The sequence below is a fragment of the Accipiter gentilis genome, chromosome 17 (genome assembly GCF_929443795.1).
Source record: "Accipiter gentilis chromosome 17, bAccGen1.1, whole genome shotgun sequence".
Classification (NCBI taxonomy): Eukaryota; Metazoa; Chordata; class Aves; order Accipitriformes; family Accipitridae; genus Astur; species Astur gentilis.
Window position 1 is genome coordinate 25,503,257 of NC_064896.1, and position 22,830 is coordinate 25,526,086.

General features: G+C 39.4%; 1 protein-coding gene across 2 annotated transcripts in view; it reads right to left on the reverse strand.

Annotated features, from left to right (window-relative positions):
• NELL1 (neural EGFL like 1) overlaps nucleotides 1-22,830 on the reverse strand; it is a 299,533-nt gene that overhangs the window by 179,809 nt on the left and 96,894 nt on the right. The gene's annotated exons all lie outside the window — the stretch shown is intronic.

Sequence of the window (22,830 nt, forward strand, 5' to 3'; positions counted from 1 at the left end):
AGCAAAATGTACTGTACTGATCTCTCAGACCAGTATCCTATCTCCCAGCACCAGCTTCTCCTGTAAAAGCATAAGTGGAGATACAAAAATATAGGAAGGAATTGACAAGTGAGACTGGTTAATATTATTGTTCACTCCAACAGCTACAAAGCTCTGCGAGGGCATCTGAGCGTTCTCAGCCTAAACAGGGGACGATCACACTCACAATCAGCTCCTGAAATCTTGTACAACTCATAAAAGTTTAAACTGAATATACTACAGGATAAACAAAAAGGGAAGTAGCAGCGTGGACCTGAAAAGACAGTGTATTTATATAATATAAAATATTGACAAAAAGACTTTTTTTCCTTCCCACACAAAATTCTCTCTTTAAATCCCCCTTGAAGAAGATCCACAAATACTATTTTGAGGCAATAATTACAAGAAATTACAAGAAACTGTATTCAGTTCCTCAGGACCTGTATTCAACGCCAAGAGATCTTTCATGTGTGGGTGGAACATCGACTCCCATTTTCACAAATCTCAGATCTCATTACAGAGGTGAGGCCACACAAGGAGCGGAGTAGGTGCTAATTTGTGAGAACAGGTAAAAGTCTTAAGTACCGGTGTGGATTCTGCTGAGACATTGTCGTAATGGGTAAAAGATGGCATAGACAAGAACTCTGTGCCATGAAATCATCCCCAATATTCTACTTCATATGAGCCACAATAAACTGGAAGGACTTCTAAAAGACCTTGGATCTCTGTAGGTGGTAAAGAACAGCACTTTTAAATCCAGCTCTTGAAACTTGGCATTAAAAGTATTCTGCTCTCAAAGGGAATAAAAGAACTCAAACGACCAAGCTTATAAACACTCTGAGCCAAACAATTTTCAATTTTACTTTTGGAATTTTTTTCAAGTTAGGATATAAAGTCACTCAGCCTTTAATGAAGACAGTAAATGAAGCATGAGCCATAAAACAGCTGAATATTATAGAAGTCTGATGAAATTAAAATTCTTTCTTTCTAACATAACCCCACATTCTACTATCTTCTATTTCAACATGAAGTTTCTACTTTATGTTGTTTGCTGGCTCTAATACCACCAATCAGAATACTCATCTACCCACAATTATACTATCAATGCAGATAATTAAAACATCGCCTTTTCCCGTAAGAAATGCCAGGACATCCATAGGTACAAATTTCTAGTTTTCTGTCACTGGTGGCTTGGGGTTTTTTTTTCTTCTGGGTGGGCCTCCACTTTTTGTGAACAATTAAGTCCAAAGACTAAGGACTGTAGTCAAGCATTGCGTGGGGCATTTCCTTAACTTTTGCACACAGAAAGCACCTGTTCTTTAGGTACTTATTTCCTACTAACTTCTTCTTTCACTAATATCCATAAAGATGATGGGTAACAAGGTTTTCAAGGATGTTATTACAGGCATCAAAAATTAAACTGGTAAGCACATAAGCAATCTTTCAATTGGTCACCACTCATTTGTTTAAGTCACTCATCACTCAAATATAATCTGGAGGTCTCCCACCTGTCCTTAACATTGATCCAAATGTCACACAAAATGCTACAAGAAATCACGTTGTAACTTCCAGAATGTCAGGATCTTATGTTGCGCACCTAATTTGAGATCTTGAACTAGGACTAGTCTCAAGTAACAGTCATCTCTCATGTGGAGAAACTTGTCTGTGCACCAGCTTATAATATGAGCACAAACATAAATCACATCTGTTGAATTTATTTATTGATAGGTACGCTAATGAAATCTTTTTGCTGGATTGAGCAACCTGTTCAGTAGACAACATACCTCAGAAAAGGTTTGGCTCTCTTCATCTTAGTTTCCTCATCTCTAAGGATGCAGACACTTATCCATTTTCCTGAACTAGGACCCACATTTTGTTCTTTGTGCTGAGCTGACCAAGAGGAGTGCTACACTGTGCTATCTTTAAATAATTATTGCAAGTGTTTACTCCTTAGGCTATTAATAAGGACAACTCATCTCATACGCACACAAACTTTCCAAATAATAAAATTAATTACTCAGATAACATAGAGGTAGACGCAGCAAAAGCTTGGGTCCAAACTGCTGGTTTAGAGGTCACAACTCCCAGATAACTATTGTTAAACCCCTAAGATGTACAGGTGTCTGGTTCCTAGACCAAATTCTAGAACCCTGAGGTAGACACCCAGGGTCCATGTGTAAGAGTAGGGCAATTCACAGCATGGGATTCACATCAGTGAGCTCGTTGAGCAGGAAGCTGCCCCCGTTAGCTGACAAAAAAATGTAATGGCAAGGGTTTAGCTCAAATCCCACCTCTCTCCCAGGCTTAGAGACCTCACTCCATTCGACAGGGAGACACTTACCTCCACCTCACATTTTCCTGAGAACATTGGCACAATGGGCCAAAGCGTGTAGGCTCCTAATTCCTACTTAAGTACTTAAAACACCCATTGAAGTCATGAGAATATAAGGATTTAAATTGAAGATTAAGAGCTGAAGTATCTTTAGGGATTGATCCTCTCTCTCTCGCAAGAGGTGACAACCTTCTTTTTTTCTTTTTTTTTTTTTTCCTTTTTTTTTTTTTTTTTTTTTTTTCCCCTACAGGCAGAGGAGACAGAAGCAGCTTCTTCCCTTTGCGCAACAGCCCAACCATTAAACGCCTTCAGACACATTGAGCGTCCGGGTCACTCTTGCACTTTAGAGGATTCACACTGCAATCTCCCTGGCCGCCATCCCAACAATCAGAGCAAACTTGTCTGCAGGTGAAGTTCGAACTGGTTTATGTTTGCTCATAAAAAGGTTCATCAGGAGAGAGTGAAATTTCCCTTGTAAAGCCAATGGTCAAGGCACTTACCAAGGCAAGGGAAAAAGACTGACAGCTGGTCTCTAACAGGAGAATTGTACATTTTCTTTATGCTGCACTCGTTTTCATCACATGCTGTAACTGGTGCGCTATTTGTACGCAAGAAAAACTCAACTATTTTCTCCTCCTGGGATAGCATATTCTCATTTAACTATAGCGCTGCATTTAATGGATACAAAAAGTTAGGTCCTAAGAGGACTGTGAGCCCTTTCATCCCCTGGAGAAATAAAAACAGAGAGGTTGCTTAGCTGAGGATCCTAAAAAAAACTTTTGCAAAAGTTTTTTTAAACATCTGGACCCACATGTTTCAAAACACTAGAATAACGCACTGATGACGAGAAAGAGAGATATAACAAAACTGAGAATGACTCCATTCCAACTGCCACATCAGGAAACTGTCAGTAGACAAGCCCTGTTACGATTTTAATAATAGTTTCTTACCATATGTTGCATTTGCACAAGAACCTTATTTGCTGACCTTAAAAGCAGTACCTCATGGGACTTTTAATTTCAATCAAACTAACATTCAATGACCCAAGCTGTCACCTGAGGTGTGCAAATTACTGTCATCTGAAGTGTCTTAATAAATCTTAGATAACTTGATTCAAGTCTGCCTTACCTACTCAAAAGAGCCATGCTGGGGGGGGGGGGCGTCATCATGCCAAATAGTTTACAGAGTGTTTGCTTAATTTTTTGTCAGGAAAAAAAAAAAGTCTGCAGTGGCCAATTATACTCATAAGTATAGTTTTCTTTTGTGGGAACGTATCATTTATACTGCATGTACTGCACTGTTTCATCTGCTGTGCAAACAGCAGAGATGGGATTTTTTTTTTTTTATCTGTTGGTTGCGAGCACTTCTCCTGTCCCTATGGCAATCAGCATGTCACTGTATCATTACTGCTTTGTGAAGTCGACTCCAGGTACCCTGGGAAACACGTTCTTGGGATCCAGCATGTAGGGAACTGCGGCAACACAACAATGCTGGGCCCCGGCAATCAGCTGCCGCTTTTGTGGGACCACACTGAGCTCTGGTTCCACTGGAAGTGGAATTTAAGGAGCCCATGGAGAGAGTAGGAAGCCTTTTCAGAAACTTTGAAAAATAAGACATTAGAAAAATAATGTCAATGCACAGACAATGGAAGAAATAACGATAAAAGGCTTGGGAAAGTATCTGTATTCTGCTTAACCCACTCGTAAACTCTCTTCGACTCTCACACCATGCCCACCTAAAGACAGTAACGCAAGCAGAGTTAAAAGCAGAACGTTTAACTATTTACTCCTAGTTCTAGGGCCAGAGATTAAAACCGCTGGCCTAAGCTTCAGAGAAAATATACACTGATCATAGGATACAGCAAAGGTCTCAGAAATCTCAGCTAAAATCCAGAAGCCTATCAAAAAAAAAAAAAAAAAATTATGGAGAGTCTACATCGCTAACCTGTCCAAACAAATACAAAAAAAATCAATCACACAGTGAGATCCTCAGGTTCGCAAACTTGAGTTTGATGAGACATTTAGAAAAACAGGACTGGCACCTTTTGAAAGGAAAAATACCATTTGCAGTAAATGAGAATTTAGTAAGCAATGCAATGAAGGCAGCTGGTGAGTAACCAGGCTTTGCTCAAATGTGACAAATGCAGCCTCTTAGTACAGCAAAATACTGGAAAGGAGCAAACAAGAAAACCCAGATGTGCCCTGTATCACTAAGTTCCACGCAGTTCAAGCGTACTTAGTGCCTCCTCGACACACAGTTTGGTTAGTGTAGTTTTGATAGCATTCCCATTGTACGTCTTTCATGCAAAAATTAATTACTTCTATCTGTCAGGCATCATAAGCTCTATTACACTAAAATGAGGCTTTGTTTGTTTGTTTCTCTGATGTTTTAATTATTGCAACATGATTACAACAGACGAAACAACAGCCTAAAGGTACAGATGTAGCTAACATCTAAAATATACTAGTGTATAAATATGTATGAGTATGCATGCAGCTATGGACGATGCTTCTTTTCATAAGCAAGCAACTCACATAATCAAAGCTTAGAACACCTTTTCTGGTACTTTCTCATTTAGTTTATTAACATCCTTCAGAATTGCTCCTCATCACAACAAAGTGACTTTGAGGTAATGAATAAACATCACTCATTCTTTTACAGGGGTAAAAAAGGTGACGGAGGGAAACGCATGAAACTTGGTGCGAGATACTTGTAGTCATCAAATGGAAAAACACAACACACAAACTGTGAAGAACGTAATGAACTGATCATACACCAACACTTATCCTCACGCTTACATCTCGCTGTTCACATGTCATTCAAGGCAACCTTGACGGCGAAATATTAAAAGAGTTGGCTTCTAAGTGCAGAGGAACGTGAGAACAGAACGCTGCATTTAAGACAACGTTCTTCTAAACTCTTTAGGCAATGGTCAGTTCAATATTTCACAGCTGCAACCCAAGCATAATCCCTGCCTCACTATTTACTGAGGACTCTGTTCGCTGGTTCTTTTGCTCTACAGTGCTAGATACTCACAGGAAAAAGCTCTTAAAGCTTTTAATAAGTCATACTTCATCCATGCATATACGATCACGTCAGCACACAATTATCACAAGCCATCTCATGAGCAACAAAGCTAATCGGCATATAGACTACTGAGCCAAACACCAGAGCCCAGACATGCTAGAGAAATCAAGAAGCTGGCTGCTGCAGGGAAGTCCCCCTGAATCTAACCAATGCTACTTCTCGTATCAGAAGAGTCAGCAGAAGCGTAACAGGGAACAGCTTTCAGCTCTAGCTTCTTCCCCAGTGGCCAAGAGGGGAGAACCAACACATGGAAAGGATGTACCATACAGCCCTACTCTCAGCACTGTTTTCAGTTCAGTTTTTCAGGTGAAGCCACACAAGTCAATGTGTGAGTCCAAGTTCACATTATTTAGATTCAATAAAAGATTTAGTCATACCTTCTCGATACTTTCCTTGACCGATTTGCCATTTTCTGTTGTGTTTGTCTTCAATTTCAAGGGCTATCATGTACTCTTCCCATTTCACCTATAATCACTCATTTGGGGCCAAGAAGTTGACTCCCAGCTAGAATCAAATCATGACAGTCACCTTTGACAATTCATTACTTTAAAACAAACAACCAAACAAACACACACCAAAAAACAACCAAAAACAGACAAGCAGCACAGTCACTTTTTCTCTCACATTGCACTCAAGATTAGTTCTGCATTAACAGTACCACTCCAAGCGTATTATTCGCTTCAAAACCTCCTTGGAATAATCCTTTGCCACGATGCCTAAAAGCCCTGACAAATGGTTCAGCTGAAGGTGTACTCCAACCGGTTCCACGTTTTTGCATTTTTCCAGCTCTCTGTGGTCTCCTGTTGTTACCTGCTGCCAGTGTGTGACGTTGGGCAGTACACCACACTGCAGCTCTCCCTGGGGTGGAAATGAGCTACCGCTACCTTCGAGTGACCGCCAGCCCTGTGGAGCAGCGCAGAGAAGAAACCCTTGCTGAGATCTAATCTTAAAATAGGCACCGCAGAGACTTCTTCACTTGGGGGCAAGTCTGTTGTAGAGGCTGATAGCTCTCACTGAAGTAAGAACTTACTGCAACTTCCCACTCTGAAGAGAGAGATGCCTCTGCCTTACTTCCATCGCCACAACCAATGCACGTCAACAGATTTTTTTTTCCTAGGTTTACAAAAATAACTTCTAAAGAGGAAACTATTCACTTAAAAAAAGCAGGAGTTTACTTAAGCAAAAAGGAAGCTGCTCTAAGATTTCGGCTTCAAGCCACATTCCCACTTTTTTTTTTCCTCCCACCTAAAACATGGTCTCTTGTCTTATACTTAGGTTAAAAAGCCTCCTGGAAAACGAATCCTATTTTTATCATACATCTGAATAACACCTATCACAGTGATAGCCTGTGTCCAAAAACATAAGTCCCAGACACTGTAGAAATAAAAGCAGCTATAAGCAGATATAACTCCTCTATCTTTAGATCCTCCCATGCCATGTGATATATACACACACTTACCGATACATTTAATCACGAGTACGAAAAAACCCCAAGGCTACAATGGCATCCTATAGCTACCCGAAAACTGCAATGGCACCTCTTAAGGAAGGCTAACTATAAAACTAGCAAAACCCAAAACACTAGAACTTTAGTGGCACACCACAAGCACATTGATTCAGTTTATGTTAATTATATATACACTTATATACATATACAGGCTATTTCCTGTCTATACACCTTCCATAACATCACATTATTCCTGCAGTTCAGCTAAGCATTACACAGCAGTTCAGTCCTGGTGGTGGCTGAACAATTGCAACAAAAATATATTCTCAATTTTTTTCAAGCAGCAACGTATTTTTTTCTTGATATAGCCAAGCAACAATCTAATATTCCCCACTACATAAAACCAACCTAGGATAAAACATACAACTGACATATGTTCAAACAAAATTCCCCTAGGGTTTAAATGCACCACTGATCAGGAATATCAAAGAATAGCATCTGATGCTGCTGCAGTTAAGACAGCCCTAACTCAGTTTATCCCCTGTAGCTCCAAACAGTTTAACAGATGATACAGTCTTTCTATGGGCCAAAATACCTCCTACTGCTATATATATATTTTTCAAGGAATAACAGTGTCAGCTTTTATGCTAGTTGTTAGATACTTATTTTTATGTCACAACAAAAGAATTTCGGTATCATCTCTTCAGCTTAAGCGATATCTTTTCCAAGACTTAAGCCAAAGAAATTGCACCAATCAACCAGGTTACTGATTCAAAAAACCTTTTTCAACTAATTCAATTTAAAAGGAAATAAACAGCTCATGCCCCCCGTATCCTTAAATCAGAATGAGGGTATAATGCCCGTGTTCCAACTCTCCAGTCCCAGGAGGACAATCTTAGTCTCTTTTAAGTTTTTCTTTTGAAGGATAGGGAGTTATCAACTGTAATGGAAACTCACACAAGCTAAAATAAAGAAAATACTTTACTACAAATGGGTGGCTTTTCCCTCAAGACATCTGATTTTCTTGCAGTTTCTAACTTCGACACTTTCTGGCTGTCTCAGGTTTTCTCAGCATCACCAATTCTTGAGAATTCAATATGCCTACTGATTTCACAGGGGTCAGATTAAGGCTGTGAAGAAAACGAGGGAGAATTTCTCTGTTTTAGTAATAACATTAACGGAAGAGTTCTCAAGTCAGTCACTTTAGAATTAATTAAAATACAGGCAAAACTACCAGGGAGTGATTTATATTCAAGGGGGATTACGGCTAACGCTAGAATGTTTACAAAATCAATGGGAACCTAGCACAAAACAGATATAGCTCAGGGGAACTTCTATTGATTAGATTCCCATGTAGTCCAAGATACAGTTCTCTTTTCCATGTTCCTCATTAGTTCATTTCAGGATTCATGTGAATTGCAAAATAGATGTAACTGAGCTCCAGTTATTTATATTGGGTTAACTAAGAAAAAAGGAATTTACTCACCTGAAACAGAAATTCATTTGTTTCCAAATGTTTAATGAGAGAGGATGGTTCAGTCCACCTCCACATTCATCATCTGTTGCACATTAATGAATATCCAATAATGCCAATACTAACCAAGAAACAACTGACAGAACCTGTTAGCGTTCAGGCTGAGTTGCCGCTTTCCCCGTGTAGCCACAACACAAACCCAAGCGCTCCTGGCAACCGAAACAGTGTATGGCAAAAGCTGTACGTCTTCATAACATCCAACGTTTTGCAGCCTTTTCTGTAGGATAGCACTGACAGTAAAAACAGCAAGGTGCTAATTACTAAAAAGTATGTTGGTGCACTGCAGCTGTTGTGTTGTCAGGCATCAGCTGCCCTACCAGCCACAAAGGCGTGTCATGTTTTAGCCAAATTTGATGTCAGTGTTTGTACAGAAAAATCGTTAAGATGAAAACCGCACGTAGCGGCAGTGCCAGGCTCCGAATTGATTCTCGTAGAAAAGAAAGACTGGAAATTGTGCCTTACATTCTTTCACAAACTGAATGTACTTCAGATTGCTGCTGACCTTTTCACAATAGCACTGATTCAGCTAGCTAGACTGAAAGCCAAAAAGCAAATAAAGGCACCTAAGGGGTAACAGGTTAAAGCAAGCTCTGGAACAGAGTAGAAGGCCTGACCTTCAAAGGTTAATATCGCTTGTGCCCAAGTAAATGGAGGAAATTTTTCATTACCAACATAGTGGTTCTTTAATAGACATTATAATCCCAGCTAAACAGAGTGCTTAACTGAAAAAATAATTCACGTGCATGAACCTGGCTTCTCTAAGACTAGCGTCTTAAGAGTCTGAATCGGCCTAATTGTTGGTTACACAGATTCTAATATCTAGCAATGATCTTGATCTTCCCATATCCTTGCCCAGTTTTCCATTTTGTCAGTTAAGTTACGGCACAAGTCAATATAAGTACTGCAAAATTCTTCCCGTTTTGCCTAAGAAACTCGCAATGGAAACAATGCCCGTACTCTAGTAGTAAGGAAGAGCTTCATGGAGAGAAAATAATTAGGATCGTTCCTACTCCTGGAAACGGGAACGCATCAGCAATAATTTCAGGATGCCACGGCACCCCACGTAAGTCAGCTAACTTCAGAGTCATGACAACGCGAAGCACTGAATCAACCCTGCACAAAATTTAGTTTTATGGCCTTACAGATGGGGGACTGGGAAGGAAGGAAGCAAAGACCCGAGTGCTTCTGAGGGAATAGAAAAAGCGAGAAGGGCAACAGCTACTTCTCGAACATCCACCGCGATGGTAGACCCTACTTTATAACCTCTCCCCCGGGCAGAAAAAGCAGGAGCACTACCACTAAGCCCTGTGTCTTGGGCTCCAACACGTGGCGATCAGAGAAGCGAGCGCGCGGCCAGCCTGCCGTGACGGAGGTCTGCTGTCCCAGAAAACTGCCTGCTTTGCCTACGCCTACAGCCAGCCATGAGGCAACCAGTAATTTTTCAGTGCAAACTCTTTGCAAATTAGATCTTCTCTCTTTTTGCACAACACAGCGTGTCTCTGAGCTAACACTAACTCACATTCGTGTCTGAAGATGCTACTGCGTATTCATACAATTATCTTGGCACTAATAGCTACCAATATGTACAGACGCATTCTCTGGTGAAAGCTTGAAGGGAAAATATGAGTCGTAAGAATTAGGGAAACAAAATCACGAAAATGAAGATGAGAGGTAAACAATCCTAAGGAAGATGAGAGATAAAAAGGAGTTTGCATTGCCGATTTCATCCTAATCATTTTCAAGCACTGTCCTAAACCTGTAAGTAGAGAGAAAAATCATTTTCTACTGTTGAAACACAGTGATCCCTACAGGGACAGCTAGTACGAGGCATATACAGCTTCAGTGAGGGAGTTTGGGACAAGATATAAACACAGCAACGTCTTCAACACAAGCATTTAAAAAAAAAAAAAAGGTTAATAAAATGCATTTAGTCAGAAACTATCAACAGTGAGAAGGAAAACTGAAATGTCTAATCTATACATGAAAGCAGGAAGTTAAAAGAAAGTGCTAAGAAGAACAGACAGTGAAAAAATTTCTAGAATACCCAAAGGGTAGTTTGAAATTTACCCTTTAGATATAAAGGGCAGATACACTACCTGGAAAAATGGTAAGGTATCTTTTTGGAAAAAAAAATTTGAATATTAAAATAGTGTAAGAGTCAGCAAATCAATAGGAAACTAATATGAATATAAGAGGTATCTTTGTACATGCTGTACATAATTTTGTACTAATTTCAAATACTTGAATCAAAGTCTCTTCCGAACTTTTTTTAACTCTTTTTCCCAGCCTCCAAAAAGATTCAGGTACAAACAAGCACATTATTAAATAGAGGTAGATGTCTTAAAAAAAAAAATGCGCTTTTTGAGAGATTTTTCAGATGCAGCAACCTACCTAAATGAAATTGACTTGTCTGTCAAAAGTCTTACAGACTAAGAGGAATTATCTTTCTAAAAATTTAATGTGTACTTGACTATTTTATAGAATGCCTTTCCTCAGCTTTCAAAAACATTTACTAAAATAAAAACATTAAAAAAAAAAAGGAAAACTTATTTCTTACTATATAGCAGTTTGCTTACTTTTCTACACTTATTTCAGTCTATTTTGTGGTATTATTGTGCTTATCAGTTACCTTCATCCAGTAAACCCCACAATACCCCAGCAAGACAACCAAGGATTTTGTTAACGCTATTATCCCAGTTTCCAGACAGCAAACCAAACCAGAGAAACCTGCACAGATACATACCAGGAAGGGGACAGATCCCACATCCACAAAGACCCAGGTCAAGCCTCCTTTTCTTACTATGACAGTGCAACTGGAAAAAGCAGTCTTATTTTTATTTTAAGTTCAAATATAGCTCCTCATGCAATACAAGAAAGAAAATAATACGTTGCTCTTTTTCTTAATTAAATTTATAAATGTGTTCCCATGAGTGAATTGCATTGAAAAAACAGGGAATTGATTTATTATTTGAAAATAAAACTTAACACAAATATATAAACCAAATATGTCTCAATTTCAGTTGTGAGCAGAAACAGATATATTAAAATTGCTATGCAAAGATGTAACCCTACTACATCTGGATCATGTCAAAAGCTCAGCGTAACCCGACAACATCTGGATTATGTCAAAAGCCCAATGCCTCTTAACAAATTCAGATTAGATTGCACTTAATACAGACACACCCTGTACAATCAGTTTACAACTCTATTCCAAATTAATCTCAACAAAAGCCCTAAGGAGAAATGCCAGAAAAGGATGTAAAATACGCATGCTGAAATCCTAAAAAGAAAGTAGAGAGTTAACCATGTAGCAGGGCCCTAGGTTACCAATAACATCTTTTCCAATTATTTCTTAACTTTTGTGCTTTGCTTTTTATATGCACATTAGCTTTGAATACCCAGAACCATATCAGTAAGTCGCTTCCTAAATCTTGTGGGGAAAATGTGTCAGTATAAACTGACATTTGTCATGGATTTAGAGACTCTGGTACTTTTAGAACCAATTTTGGGTTTCCATCTACTGAAAACAAAATATATTCACATAAGGAAAAAAGCAGTAGATAATATTTATTTGAACAGCCCCCAGTTATGCTATTACCAAGGGCAAAACATATTTTCTATTAAAAATAATTAAATATTTTTATGAGAAACCAGATGATTTTTTCATTTAGGTTTGTTTTATTGTGGGTTTGGGTTTTCTTTGACTGAAGGATAACAACCACTAGTTTCCAAAAAAACCTTAACAGTTGTGGGGAGAAGGGAGTGGTGATTTGGTTTGTTGCCCCTGTTTTTGTGACCTGTATCAGAGACCCTGGCCACTGTAATTTTCCTGGCTCCCCAAAGCCCTAGCCTTTCACTTCCACCTTCTTTGTCGCAACACTCGTCTCTCTTACCTTCTCCCAACATGGCACACCATGGCAAAGCGCCGCTGTGTCCCACACGGTCCCTACACGCTTATGGCTCAGCATCTGTTCCAGAAGCACCAAAGCCTCAGACCCACTTGTACAGAAGCAGCTGAAACTGCTTAAAAGGGTTAAAAAAAAAAAAAAATAATTCTTTAACACACCACCACAGCAATGAGAACAGCTCCTGAGGAATTTAATGCTTTTTTTTCCCCCCAAGATCCCTCAATTCCATACACAAACCTGAACAAAACTACTTTCTACACGTACTTCACTGCATCCATTACCTCAGAACTCAATAGTCTCTAGGCTGAGATCAGAGTCCTCCAAGTCCTTCACACAGGTCCTCTAGTCAATCGAGTTTTTTCTTGTGTTCCCAAAATTGATGGGGGGTGGGGGGCATTTATTTCAGTTTGTAATAGATCTTACTGTAGGAAAAGCGCACATCCTTCCCTCTTCTGAGCTGCCCATGACAACCTTATAGTTCCATTTAGGCAGCCTCAAAACTGGTCCTGGTGTTCTACTAGCACATTGCCAGCACAGACCTTAATTGAAGCAGCTAGATGACATCATTTACAACATACATTTTCACAGTCACGGTCAAGCCCAGCGCAATAGGTTATCTATAAACTGGTTGCGAGAACTTCCATTTGGACAAGGGACTCCATGCCCCCAAAGCCATTCTTTAAGAGCAATGGAAAGACAGCTTGAGCATCAAAACTGCGCGTCGAGTTTCTTTTAAGTAGCTGAAAAAACGTTTACAAGTACCAGCATTTAAGAGACATTATCTTTGTCTCATTTCAAGACTTCCAACTATGCAAAATAGTTTCCTTTCTGCATTCCCAAGCACTGCAAAGGGTAACCGTAGAGAGTCAACGGCATCTAATGTCACATCAGTGCTCTCGATGAAGAACACAGTACAGAGTAAGAGACAGTAGAATCACAAAAAAATTTAAGTTGGAAGTTACCTCTGGAGGTTTTCTATTCCAACCCCCTTTTGAACTTCACAGGCCCTTGAGAAAGTTGCTATCCTGTCAGTTCCTCGGTACTAAAGGCTTTAGTGCTGCAATAGGAAGACACCATTTTGCATATATCTATACACACACATGAATCATTTTTTGAACAATTCTAGTTATCCTCCAGATTTTTAAAAAGGCAAAACCTCAACCTCTGAGTTTTAAGAGCTAGGCGCAAAATTTTTAGCAACTTGTTGAAAAGTACCGGTTCAGTGGCTTCTATTCAAGTCCAGCCAAAACTTCCTCATTATATACAAATATTTCTCAGCATTTTACAGTCCAGCTCAACCACAAGCAAACTTCTGATCATCACTACAAGAACAACCCACATTTTTTTCTTTGCTTTCCTGCCAATTGTTTGAGGCAAACGCTTACCCCCAGTCTAAACTGCCACAGCTCCACTAAAAACACTTCCAAATTTTTCCCTTCTTCACCGATGTCAGCAGAAATGCGACAGGAGCTATACTGTGTCATAATTTGAGTAAAGAATTTTGGCAATATCAGGATCAATACAAGGGCCTAATGGGTAAACAACAGCAAGAGCTCTTTCGGCTCACAAGGGTTAGTACATACGTACGTCACCATTAATTGCATGGATTTCTCCCCCTTTCAGTGCTGGAACATGCAATGGGGACAATTTGCTATAAGGGTCATTATAGTAGTGCAAAGGTAATGACGCTGACCCAGCAGGAACATACGATAATTTTTTTTTTCTCCTAATGGTCAGCTTTTAAGTCAGATTCTGCTACGATTAATAGCCAGCAACACGGCACCAGGCTTTTCTCTAACCTGTCGAAAAATGAGATAAAGTTCTACTTTTAAAAAGTAGTTAGAAATAAAGGCAGTGAAAGTGCAGTTTGAGGCACTCAGAACTCTAGGCCACCTCCCAGAGAGGTCGTCCGAAAGAGACACAGCCTGTTCCATCTCTGGTCCTACCCACCCCCCTCCATAAATTCAAAAATACACAAATGCACCCCTGCCCCCAAATCTGGAACGTGGGCAGACAAACAGATCTTGGAGGCTGAATGCAAATATACATCAGAGACAGTGAAGTGCTTGAAGACAGACAGTGAACTAGACCAGTACTGCTTCATTCTGTATTAGAAATGATCAGCCTATTCTTGGCAAATAGCAAAAGGTAAAAAGGAAAGCTTTACATATGAGATATCAAATTATGTCTAATAAAATTCAGAAGAATGCAACCGTAACAGGTAAGAACATTTGTTGAAGAGGAGACAGCATCCCCAATCCCTCCACGTGAACAAAAATCTCAGCAGGATTTCTGTTGCCCTTCTGAAGGGGTGAAGAGGTTTTTTTCCTTTAATAGCAACGATTGTAATCTATTCAAATGCAGGTTACTAACACAAGACCTGACAGTTGCAAGGCTGAATTTCTTTGGAGCCATAATTATTTATGACACTTCATTACAACAACTCCAAAACATATGGTTACCTTATTAGAAATTAAAATTTATTTTCATATAAATCTCAGCATGACATTACTCCAAAAGAACTAAAGTTACTCCAGGGGATGGCAAATAATTTCACTTTCCAGGGTTTGGTAGATGGAATATGAATTTAAACTAATTCACTTGTAAATATAAAAGCACTTTTGATAACACAAATAATAGATCTAGAGCTACGTAAGGCATGAACATAATTTTTCCAACAAGCTCCTGAATCTTCTTAGTATAAGAACTTCAACATTTTGTTTGAAAACTTTCTGTCCGCTAGCAAGTATATCATCTCTGCCTTTGAACGGATGCATTTACTTGGCAGGAGAGAGGGTCTATTTTGTTTTCAATTCAGTCTCCTCCACTGGCAGCTCATAGTACAAGGAAACTGCAGTGTCATTCAATAAAGTCCATAAACCCACAAATGCAGGAGACTGACTGACAAGTGCCTGCCTTTTGATCATGTTACAAAAGATGAATTTGAGTTCATGCAATGGGTAAGATTATAATTTAAAACGAAAAATCTTTCCCTATGAAAACAATACAGGACAAATGTATTATTTGCATTATATCACCAAGAGACGGGACTTGCACTGATAAATAGGATTACATACATCAATGGAAGTTTAAAATTGACACTGTCAGGTAACTGAACCCCTAAAAAGTAGGTTAACAAGCGTCTTTCAAAGGAACTGTGAACTTTAAAAAAAAAAACAACCTGGCCTCAAGTCACATGTTTAGAAAAAGGGCGGCGGGGGGGGTCTGTTTGGTTTGGTTTTTTGGCATGAGGAGATAGTTTGGGATTTTTTCTTGCTTTTTTTTTTTTTTTTTAAGTCTCCATGTGAGGATTTGGTTCCAACTGGAATGCTGCCATCAAGGTAGTCGTTGCGGCAGAGATGAAGAACTTGACTGTAACATTTTTAGATTCTTCTCATGCCCTCCTCTTTGCTATGGTTTCAGCGTAGAGAAAAATTCAGTGCATTTGCAATGAACATAGTCATTTGCCATCAACATTTTCTTAAGTTTAGGTAATTTCATGAAGTATCCGGTATGTACAGTTATGCATATGTGTACACCTATGTGGCACAGAACATAAGTTTACTATAGTATACAGTGAATAACGACTGCAGGAAATGCGGACAACTTGAGAGGCAGGTTTTTTGAGAGTACAACAAATAGAAGGATTATCATTAAAAACTGATCCAGGCGTCAAGTCAACGGACACCATCCAACACCACAGTCACACATCACTGCCACACAGAAGGTTTATATGATACCACGTAATGTTAAGGTCACCTCCAAAGCCACAATGCAGTGAAATTGGAACAGCTGCAGTGAAATCACTGCAGAGGAGGAGGGGGAAATTCAACAAAGTTCTACTTACTTTATACAGCAAGAAAAACATCAGCTGTGGAAACTCAGTGGATTTGCAGCAGGCTTTTACTCTGAAGGCCATATGCAGGACTGGGTTTGTTCTTTTTTAGTTTAAACTGCTCGTGTAAAGTTCTGCGCAATAAACAGCTATTTACATACAGGATGTGATGAGTCAAAGGATCAAACATTAGAGTTAAGCTTTACGAAGCTCTCTCATCTTCAGAACCGTAACAGAAGCCACACTCTGTGATGAAAGATTTTCTTGTTCCTGTGTGTTTTGCAACAGCAGTAAACTTTTATTTCGGGGGGGTTTTCATTAAAGCATGCTGATAGCAAGGTCTTTGCATTTGGAACTAAACCATTAATCCTAAAAGGCCAATTTTTCCCGATTTCTGTGACAATGGGAAAAAACACCTTTTTCCTCAGCATTTTGAAATTATTTTTTCTATGTGACTTTCAGAAAACAAACATTTACTGACCAAACCTACATTAACGTGAGTATCTTAGAATGAATTTTTTCAACGTATTTACATATCTATCTTTCTGTGAAGAATTTCCTGACTACATCTGACATTATCAAGTTCAAAGGAAAGGAAACAGAAAGCAGTAAAGACCACTGTAGGTGTCTGGAACATACTTACAAAAAATTAAATGTGGGTTTAATTAAAATTAAATGTTGACTGTCGTGGTTTAACCCCAGCCAGCAAGTAGCACCACGCAGCCACTCACTCACTTCCCCCCACCACCCAGTGGGATGGGGAAGAGAATTAGGAAAAAACTCGTGGGCTGAGATAAGAATGGTTTAATAGAACAGAAAAGAAGACACTAATAATGATAACACTAATAAAATGACAACAGTAAGAATAAAAGGTTTGGAGTGTGCAAGTGATGCACAGTGCAATTGCTCACCACCTGCCGATCGACGCCCGGTTAGTCCCTGAGCAGCGATTTCCCTACCCCCACTCCCCCCAGTTTAGGTACTGGATATGACATCACAAGGTATGGAATACCACTTTGGCCAGTTTGGGTCAGCTGCCCTGGCTGTGTCCCCTCCCAACTTCTTGTGCTCCTCCAGCCTTCTCGCTGGCTGGGCACGAGAAGCTGAAAAATCCTTGACTTCAGACTAAGCATTACTTGGCAACAGCTGAAAACTTCAGTGTTATCAACATTCTTCTCATACCTAGCTCAAAAACATAGCACTATACCAGCGACTAGGAAGACAATTAACTCTATTCCAGCTGAAACCAGGACAGGTTTTAAAATAACATACAGCAGAATCCTGAGGTTCCAAGCTTACCCTCTCTCTCAGGTGCAGAGCTTGACAGCCTTATGCACGTAAGTTAGCCAACACTCCTGTGTTGGGAAATGATACTGTTCTACAAACCTAAGATAAGTAATAATGGGATCTCTTGCTTTACAAGCTCAAATACTGAGCCAACTAACTTGCAGAGCTCTAAATCAAAATACATAAAACAGACTAAAAAAAGGGGGGGGGGGGGGCAAAAGAAAAATATTAGCCTTTGAATTTTATTGTCAAGTAAGTGAGATACAAAGCTCTAATCTAGTCTGTCTTCAGAAACCTTGGCCTGAAAGCAGAGCTCCCAGCCTGTACCGTAGATGTGTCTAACCCTAACCACAGCGCCTGCCTGCAGCTCTACTGGTGCCCTCTGCAGTATCGGGCTGTTGGAGAAGGGAGACTGGATGCCTAGCAAGGGAGCAGAAGCTACAGGAGACCACTGCATGGTGGTATGGATGTCAGGGGGACAGTTTGCCTGGTCTGTCCATGCTGCATGCTTGGGGGTAAATGAGCACTCAGTTTTCTGCCAAGGCTTTAATTCATCTTTATGCCATCTCCCAAAAATCTGCAACCTCAGTAAAATCATCATAACTCTTCCTTATGCTACAAAATGAGCAGGGTTTCTGAATTTGGCCAGTATTTCATAACTTATGTGACAATTTTTGAAATGAGCAATAATTCATTAACAGCAAATTAAGTCAACATGTTTGGAGCACAGAAGGAAAAGAGTGACCTCGTCAAGTTCCTCCTGAATGAAAGTCACGAGTGGTTCTAGAGCATTCTGTCAGGACAAAAAAAAAAAAAAAATAAGAACAGTTTTTACAAATATTAAAGGCATAGAATTCGTTAACTGTTTAAGCTGAGGTAACACCACTAAGGTGACCTTGAGTGTCAGCTCATATAAGGAAACTAACTATACGGCCTGAATTAATCTCACAGAAATACACTCTTCACAGATCTCCCGTCACTATTAACCCATGCAATTTTACCAGTAAAGGAGAAAAAAAAGAAAAAAAAAAGCCAATACAAGGTATTCTCAGCACTGCATGTGGCCTCAGAACTTTTAGCCTCCTCTTTAAGGGCAAAGCAGACTCACCTGAGGTATGCTGTCCTAACCACTGCCTAACAGGCTGCTCCTGCCAGAGAAGGCATTTTGGTTTTCTGTATTCTTACAAAATAGTTTTATTTTGTTACCTGTTCCTAAAAGACCAACTCAGATTCACGCAGCTTGTTTACACTCTTTACATCAACAGCTGGAAAACACCGTAAAGAGCACGCGTCACCCTACTTAGGTATAGAGGGAAAGCGCATCCTACAATATAGTCATACAACGAGAATATTAATCTTGTAGGTCCACTTCAGTCAATGGATCCTTTCATATATTCTACCCACTACCACAGGAACATTCTCTGGTAACACTGGTTAAGCAGAAAGGGAAAAAATACTGCCGTGTAACGTGACAAGACATCTTGTAGTACGCTACTGTATCATTTTTACTAGCTGTTTCTTGGGGCCTAAGTGGTTAGGCATGAAGGACAGAAGGTTAATACTAACCTGTTTCATGCACTCTTGTCTGTGAGAAGAGGCATGCATTTATCCTAGCTGGGAAATTCATCCCACTTCAGATTTAAACAGCTCTCACAATGAATCAGACCTCAACAGCAATTAGGTAATAATCACTTTTGCACCACCATAATAACTTTGCAGGTAGAAAAGGGCTGTTAATGTTTTGACCCAAGAAAGTAATAAAGAATTCGGAGCTGAAAGATGGCGGGAAAAAAATGGTTCTGCTTTTGCTCTTCACTGTGAAATATATAGCATAAAATCACCAAACTCTCTTCAGAAAAGATGGCTGTTTGCTTGTTAGCCTCTAGAAAGTGAGGATAATCACGCTAGCAAGAAGCCTAACTTTCAGCTGATTTGGCTTGATTTTTCCTCATTTCACCTCTGAGCTTCAGACTCTCCATGTGCCGACACTTTCTTGTCTCTTCCTTTGCGTTATGTGGACCGTCCTGTTAGTATTTCTGAAGCAGTCACAGACTGCGGAGTTTTCTGGCTTTGAAGAAGTACAGAGTATTTGCAGGTCTGCTGTACACATCACATAACGTGTCTGGAAGAATCAGCATGAGACAGACTCAAATGAATCCCCCATTTTGGTCCCGATTTTGCCACTGAACTGCTGCGCCATCTGTAACTAACTCTCGTGCATGCAACTTTCAGCCCTCAACACTGGCACTCACATGTCATGCTAAGAAGTCATAGCTGCAAGCACGCACACGCTGCTACAACTTGAGTGCTTGCACCCTGCAGACATTGGACTCTCCAGCTACTCGTATGATTCCCAGAATTTATCCACACATGTGTGACGGATAAACGGACATCGGTTCAACACTTGTGCATAAGTATCCCCATCGGTAGTTAAACCTCAGTCAACATGATTAATAAAAATATCTCTATATGTCCCTCTGCAAATGATGAATGCTCTAATTATGTCTCACATGCAAGACAAGTAGGCAGATGACAAAAAAAAAACCCCAACTTTTCTGTTTTTAAGTGAAATACATTGCTTTTACAGAACACAGAGAATCTCCACTCATCTCCTTCATTCATTACAAGCTTCATTTACTTGTTTGTTTTCAGAAACTGTCTTCCCTAAACCCATCTACGGTATTTCAGAAATGGAATATATATAGCAAGTGGTTATCCTACATGTATATTTTGACATAAGGAGCCGCTAAATACTTGAAAAGTAGTTACTGAGAATGAATAGTAAAAGCCTCTCAGGTTTTTGTTATTTATTTTACAAGTTTGCTGATGCCAGTTCTGACAAAAGTTAGAATCTTTCTAATTTTTTCCACTGTATTGCAAATGTGAATATGGAATGTTAAAAAAAAAAAAAAAGACAGAAATACATGTGAAAAAGCAAAGCAGACTCAAACACAATTCTTCAGAGATCTTACAAGATCAAAATGATGCCATAAAGTCCAGCAACATAAAACTGCGCAAATAAGAGCGAGCAGAAATAGCAGTAAAAACATAGGTAAGGTAAAATAATACTATACATTAGAATTCACACGCACACGTACTTCAAATACATTGGAAGAGATGAGAAATCCGGAAAGCTCCAAGTTTACTGTCTGGAGCACTCTGAACTAAGGTGCCACTTACCAGCACATGTCATGAGTATGAAATAGTTTAGACTTGCCATCTCAAAGGAAGCAGTAATCTTACACGTCTTTTAAGTTTAAAGGCTTCAGAACAATGAAGACAAATTCAACATTACAGCTGAGAATGAGATCTTCCTTGCTTCCACAGGTGTTTTGCATGTTTACTACTTGTTGTTCAGGTGTTTTGCATATTTAATTCTTACACAGTACACACAGAAATGCAAAACTCCACAAAAAAAAATAATCCACCCCTATACTATACCAACATCCTGCCAAATTGTACCTTCAGATACATGCCTTTGACCTCATTTATTTAAATCACAGCTTCACCATGCATTTGCGAATGTTATACAGCCAAGTATGAAATGATTCTGTTTAGCGGATTAAACGCATAGATGAGGGAAATGAGGTTAGAGAAGCACAGAAAGAAATTTTGCAGAAAGCTGGTCTGAGGAGCAAAAGGAAGCTCTTCACAGGGCTGAAAGGACTCACCTCTTGCCTAATCGATTTGTCGGTCTGCAGTTCTCCTTGCCAGAACACCTTCTCTTCTCAGCGTTACCTTCCAAGAACTACTCTCCATCTAGCAAATTTATAATTTCCTAACATGCAGAAAGTGCCTCTCTAATCTATCCCATGGACTGAGGCAGCAAAAGCAGCTGTGTTTGTTCTGTTGCCTCATGTTTCGTGCACCTGCACGGAAGCCAGGGATTTGATTTGCCCTTCCAAAATTTAAAGCAGCATAGACCAGACATGTTGTAATTCCCACTAATTTCTTCAAAAAGCTCTTTCTTTCCCCACTGCTACCACTCACTAAGGCACTGCCAACATCTCCAAAATTATTTGAGTCAAGATGTTTAAATTTCTTCCAAGGAGGAAAAAAGGGACAGGCTGCTACTAGGTAAATAAAATCACTAAGCACTGGTTTTATTTAAAACAGAAAAAAAAAAAAAAAAAAAAACAACAAAAAAACAAATACTGGATACCGATACTCTGTATCATAGCTGATAAAGAGACTTGTTACTGTCTTCCAATTTCTGAGTAGTCCTTGCAGTACACAGAGAGCAGCTCTTCTCACAGTTTTTTGTACAAAAAAGTTTCTCTATATACAGTGTATCTGGTGCCTACCTTTAAAAAGAAATGCATAAAGTGTTTTCCCAGTCACTGAAAGTGCATATACAGGACCACTCAAATTTTTGTTTGTAGAGAACTGACTAAATACCGTAAGATTTATAGCTGCAATTTACTGAAGAGCTTTATGGACTGCTATTTAAAGCAGTCCTGCTCACTTACATACACTAAAAAGTCTTTTTATGAAAGCGGGATCATTTAAGCCCACTCCATGTATGTCTTTTTTATTCTTTCATCCTGTCTTCCAATTCTTGCCGTATATTTTAACAGCTTGTCAAAAATGCCATCTCCCTTCCATCACCAGTACTATTAGAAAAAGAATCTAGGGAAATATTTTTTTACAAAGTAGTTCACAAAATTCCTGAGATGGGCAAAGGATTAAATATCGCAGCCTAACATACAAGGGCATAAAAAAAAAACCCACATCGCAAAGGCAGGAAAGAATGTGGTATATGTGGATTCATCCATTTAGTTTTTAATAAGTACATCATAGCTACGAACAACAGCAAGCTCTAGAAAACACTGAGAAACAAAAAGGAGAATATTGCCCCATTGCATTCGTTCCTGTGATGGAATAATACATCAACAGAAGTACCTCAGCTACACTCTTCTAAGAAATAGGTCTCTTCTGTATCATAGGAAAGCCATTTCAGTGAAGTACCTGGCCCACAGAAGTACTTCAGGAAGGACTGCAGATCATCATCTCTATATTCGAGCCTCCATACACCTTCACACTTACCGTTCTCACAAACGTCAGCAGAATTCCCACTTCCTAAATTAATGCGTCTTACAAAGATGATGTTCTCGAAAAAAACATTTCAGAAGGTAGGTGCTATTGTCTGAAAAACGGTATTTTAAAAATTGTAATAACAGCATGACCACGGTGTGCCAAGGCACAACTACAACAATGAAGTATGCCCACAGATCGGTAATCTGAATGGTCCGGCACCACTTGTAGTCTTCAATCCATATTTATGAATGCAAAAAGGGCCCTTGTGATATTCACCATCATGAAACTGAACTTTGCAATGAAATTCGATTGTCAACCATTCATTTAATACTATGTTTCTGACTA